This window comes from Ochotona curzoniae, unplaced genomic scaffold, assembly GCF_017591425.1.
Source record: "Ochotona curzoniae isolate NIBS_2020 unplaced genomic scaffold, NIBS_Ocur_1.0 contig_899, whole genome shotgun sequence".
In the NCBI taxonomy this organism is placed as follows: domain Eukaryota; kingdom Metazoa; phylum Chordata; class Mammalia; order Lagomorpha; family Ochotonidae; genus Ochotona; species Ochotona curzoniae.
Window position 1 is genome coordinate 8,096,402 of NW_024466605.1, and position 5,469 is coordinate 8,101,870.

Below are 5,469 nucleotides of genomic sequence, written 5' to 3' on the forward strand. Positions count from 1 at the left end.
TTTCATTTCGAATCCATCTTCTATTTGGGATTGGAGATGCGTACTGCAATGTATCCTCACTTCCAGATGTGCTAGTTTCGAGGTGAATATGTGTATATACATGTTTACTTAAATATCTATTAATCTTGTATTTTGCATGAAGTTTGCCTTATATCAGAGAAGACATGATCATTTATCCTTTTGGGATTGGAATTTCTATGCTGTGAAAAACAGCGCAGAAATTTCTTTAAAAATATAATTGAAAATAGACTTGCATGATCCAGCAACTGTACTACTGGGTATTTTTCCCCAGAGATATGTTATCAAAGAGACAACAGTTCCACCATGCTTACAGCAGCCCTGTACACAACAGCCAAAATGTGGCCTCAACCAAGGTGTCCGTCATCAGATGAATGGATGAAGAAAACATGACATATATAGACGACAGAATATTATTTGGTTATAGAAAGAATGAAATTCTACCATTTGCAACAAGATGCTTGCAACTGGTGAATATCAGGTTGAATGAAATCAGTCAGACACAGAAAGACAAATATACTATGGTCTTCCTTAAAAGTAGGAACTAAAACTTAAAAAAAGGAGAGGGGGATTTAAAAACAAAAGAAAAATGCCTGTATCAGTACTGTTACAAATACAGTTTTGTAAGACTTTGTCTTATATCTATCAAACCCATGGTTAAAAATGTTATCCTAGGTGGGCCCGGCACAATGGCACAGTGGTTAAGGTCCTCACCTTGAACGCACCAGGATCCCATATGGGCACCGGTTCTAATCCTGGCAGCTCCGCTTCCCATCCAGCTCCCTGCCTGTGGCCCGGGAAAGCAGTCGAGGACAGCCCAAAGCTTTGGGACCCTGCACCCGTGTGGGAGACCCGGAAGAGGCTCCTGGCTTTGGATCGGCATAGCATCGGCCGTTATGCTCACTTGGGCAGTGAATCATCAGACGGAAGATCTTCCTCTCTGTCTCTCCTCTCTGTATATCCGCCTTTCCAATGAAAAAATAATAAAAAATAAATCTTTTAAAAAAAATGTTATCCTAGGGGTTGGCATTAGGGCCTAACAGGTCAAGAAACTGCCTGTTATGAGGGCACCCGATATGGTCCTGGTTCCAGTCCCAGCTGCACCACTTCTGATGCAGCTCCCTGCTAATGCGTCTGGAAAAACAACAGAAACTATATTGAGTCCTTGGGTAAAAGTCATTTTCCAATTATTTTTTAAAACCATTGTGTAGAATCCCATTAAACTACTGTCTTTTAGTTTTTTACTTGTTAAAACTTCTTATTTGATGAAGCATTAATCATTTTTATTTTAATGCAAATTTACAGTGCTGTCTCAAGAGCCAAAAAAGAGAGAGAAAGGGCAGATGAGATGGAGGAAGGGAATATCATTATATTCTTAGAATTATATTTATAAATTCTAATATTGAATCTGCTAAGAACTAACTAAAAATTTAAAAAATAAATCTGCATTGTGTTTTCCACAGCACTGCACTAATTTATGTATTTAAGATATTCGCTTTGAAAAGCAGAGACAGGGAGACACAGAGATCTCTCGTCTGTAACAGAGCTGGGTGATGCTCAAGCCAGGAAGCCAGGAGCTTCATCCAGGTCTCACAAGGGAGGCAACCAGAACTTGTTGCCTTCTGTCTTTTTGATAACAACCATTCTACCAGGGTGCAGTGCTATATCATTGCGGTTTCGATTTGCATGTCCCTTACGGGCAGCGATATGGAGTTTTTTTGTTTTCATGTCTCTTGGCCTCAGTATTTAATCTTTTGAGAACAAGAAAATTCAGGTCCTTCAGCTGTCTCTTCTTCTTGTTTTTCACGATTCCAATAAATTTGGTCATAGCTACACAATTTCATTTTTAACACATATCCTTTAATGTTATCAAATTTGGCTTTCTAAACTAAATTACATGCCAACAAAGTTCATTTGCTTTTCTGTTGTAGATAGCAGTGCTATAACTTAGAGTCACTCACAACTTTTCCTTATATGTTTCAAACAAGAAAGAGGTGGAAAAATTCGGTCCTTTCCAGGAAAGTTAATTCAACATTTCTAAATTTCAGCAGATTGTAAACTCTTTGAATTCAATGACAAGCTTTTCTATAGAAGGTCCAGTGTTGACAGAAGACCCAGGTTTCTCATTAAACTTGGTTTTAAAGGCCTTAAACTTCTGTGACAGACTTTTGGTCAAGTTATTTCCATTGGAAAGTACTGAGTTTAAAAACTACCAACTTAAAAATCGCCACACACACACACACACACACACACACACACAAAAGAAAATGGTCCACAAAACATTTTTATTTCCCCGTGAAGGTTTTGCCATACGTCATTATCATTAACCAGTCTTTAATTGTTCAATTTAAATAAACAATTGAGACTAAGAGCTCTGAGGCCATTCTTCCATCACTGATTTAGACTGGGGTGACAATTATTAGGGATAATACCAATTTAGCTTTCTGAGTTGTCTGGGCAGACTTGGTGATCTTGCCAGCTCCAGTGGCTTAATTGCCCACTGTTTTGATCACATCCACAGCAACCTTCTGTCTTGTATCTCAGACAACAAGATGACCCAGAGAAGGAAGGTTAGAGAAGGGCTGGCCAAGAACCCTATCAACAATGGCATCATCAACAGATTTAAAGACCTTAGAGAGTTTTTTTTTTTTTTTTTTTTTTTTACCAGAACCATCAATCTATTCCTTCAGCTCAGCAAACTGGCAAGTTATATGAGCTGTGTGACTGTCTGATTTAGGGGCGCAACCAGTTTTGATTTGGCTGGGACAGTTTGGGGTGATTATTAGAGCAGTGAATCCAGCTAGCTGCTTCCATTGGTGGGTGTTTTTTGCCAGCACCAGCCATCTTGCCATGATGAAATCTCTGACAGGTTTATTTGACATGAATAAACCTTGTCCCTAGGGAGTTTCCCTCAAAGATTCATGGGGCATTCCAACAAATTTGACTTCAGTAGTGACATTGACAGGAGTGAAGATTATCAGCATGCAAGATCTGAGGGCATCGGTCTCCCCTGGGGCTGCTGGGACAGCACTGACAGCACCAGTGTTGCAGACATCCTGCAGGGGTAGGGGCAGAAGCAGATGCAAAGGCTTGTCATTTGGTCTAGTGTGCGGGAGGATGCAATCCAGAGCTTCCAGCAGTGTGGTTCCATGGGCATTGTCACCCTTGCAGATGACTTTCCTTCCCTAGAACCATGGCATATTAGCACCTGGCTCCAGCGCATTGTCACTGTTCCAGCTAGATATTGGTACAGACACTACCGTGTCAGGGTTGTGGCCACATTTCCTAATGTAGGTGCTCACTTCCTTCATGATTTTCTTGTATCCCTTCTGGCTCTAGGGTGCCTCAGTGGAACCCATTTTGCCATCTCTAAGGTCTTCAAATCATCGGCAGTGAGCTGTTATATGCTTAGCACGTAAGCCAGAGGGGCATGCCCATTCTTGGAGATCCCAGCTTCCAATGCCCCACACCAGCAGCAACATGCAGAACTGCATGGTTGTCCTGGGATGTACCTGGAGTTGCCTTTTTGGTACAGGCCATGGCGTCCTGGAGCATCAGTGATAGTCAGGTGATGCTTGCAGGTCTCAGATGTTCATAGGAAGATGTTGATGATGGTAGTACACTCTGTCCATTCAGAACCCAGGATACTTGAAGGATTCCTTACCTACCTCAGCAGGTAAAACAGCCCACCTGCTTCTTATTTGAATTAGTTGTTTTGTAATTGTTGAGGTTTTATTTTTGAGTTTATCCAATTTCTAGATACTGCTGCTTTATCAGGTAAGTTGCTTACAAATATTTTTTCCCATTCCATTGGTTAGACTCACTGTATTGATTGTTTCTTATGCATGTGGAAGCTTCTAAGCTTGAAAAAAATCCTGTTTTGTCTCATCTTGCTTTTATTGCTTGTACTTTTCTAAGAGGCCATCATCTACACCATCATCTTGCAATGTTTCTCTTACATTTTATTCTATAAATTTCATAGTGTCAGGCCTTAAATTTAGCTCATAATATTTTTTTTACTCAAGTTTCCCTAAACCTTCTCATTGTTCTTCCATATTTTTCAAAAGATTTTTTTTTTTTTAATTTGAAGTCAGATTTTACAGAGAGAAGGAGAGACAGAGAGGAAGATCTTCCATGTACTGGCTCATTCCCCATGTGACTGCAATGACCACAGCTGAGCCAACCTAAAGCCAGGAGCCAGGAGCCTCCTCTGGGTCTCCCATGTGGGTGCAGGGTCCCAAGGCCCTGGGCTGTCCTCCACTGCTTTCCCAGGCCACAAGCAGGGAGATGGAAGGGAAATGGAGCAGCCAGGACATGAGCTGGCACCCATATGGGATCCCGGCACATGATAGGTAAGGATTTAGCCACTAGGTTGCCGTGCCAGGCCCTTAATTTTCGCTCTTTCATGCATCTTGAATTCATTTTTTAAAAAAGATTTATTTATTTATTTGAAAGAAAGAGTAATAGAACCAGGAGGAGACAGAGAAAGAGAGAGAGGGAGAGATCTTCCATCTGCTGACTCACTCCCCACATGGTCACAATGACTGGTGCCAAGAACCTGAAGATTTTTTTTGGTCTCCTATGTGGATGCACAGCCCCCAAGCACTTGAGCCATCTTCTGTTGTTTTACAAGGCACGACAACAGAGAGTTGGATCAGAAGCAGAGCAGCCAGCTCTAGGACTGGCACCCATATGTAATGCAAGCATTACAGATAGAGGCTTAATGTGCTGTACCATAGTGTTGACCCCATCATGCTCTTTTTAATGACTATAGCTTTGTAGTGTTTTGACATCACATATTGTGATGACTTCAGCTTGATGTTTCCTTCTTTCCTCCCTCCTTTCTTTTTCCTTCCCTTCCCTTCCTTTCTCTTTTCTTTCTAACCCTTCTCTTTCCTTCCCTCCCTTCCCAGCCCAGCTCATTCTGGGTCTCCCATATGAGTACAGGGCCCAAGAACTTGAGCCATCCTTTCCTGCTTTTCCAGGCCATAAGCAGGGAGTTGGATTAGAAGTGGAACAGCCAGGACACAAACCAGCAGCCATGTGGGATGCCAGTGCCAAAGGCAGAGGCTCAACCTACAATGCTACGGTGCTAGCCCCTGTTTTGCTAATCTTTTCTATTTTTTTGTTTTATTTTTGCTGTGGTTCTTATGATTTCTTGCCTTCCTACTAATTCCACTAACCTTGGGTTTGATTTGTTCCTTTTTCAAAAAATTATTTGAAAGATTTTGGGGTTGGGTGAGATGTCTTCTAGATGGCCACAATGGCCAGGTCTGGGCCAGGCTGAAGCCAAGAGCTTCATCCATGTCTCCCACATGGAGGGCGGGGCCTCAAACACTCGGCCATCTTCTACTGCTTTCTCAGACCATTAACAGTGAGCTGGATCTACAGTGGAGGAGCCAGGACATGAATTCTTGGCCATATGGGATGACGCTATCACTGAAGATAGTT

The 5,469-nt window shown here is 41.9% G+C and overlaps 1 pseudogene; it reads right to left on the minus strand.

Moving 5' to 3' along the window:
- Window positions 1–2,417: 2,417 nt before the first annotated feature.
- Window positions 2,418–3,558, minus strand: LOC121165572 (annotated as a pseudogene).
- Between the last annotated feature and the right edge of the window lie 1,911 nt (window positions 3,559–5,469).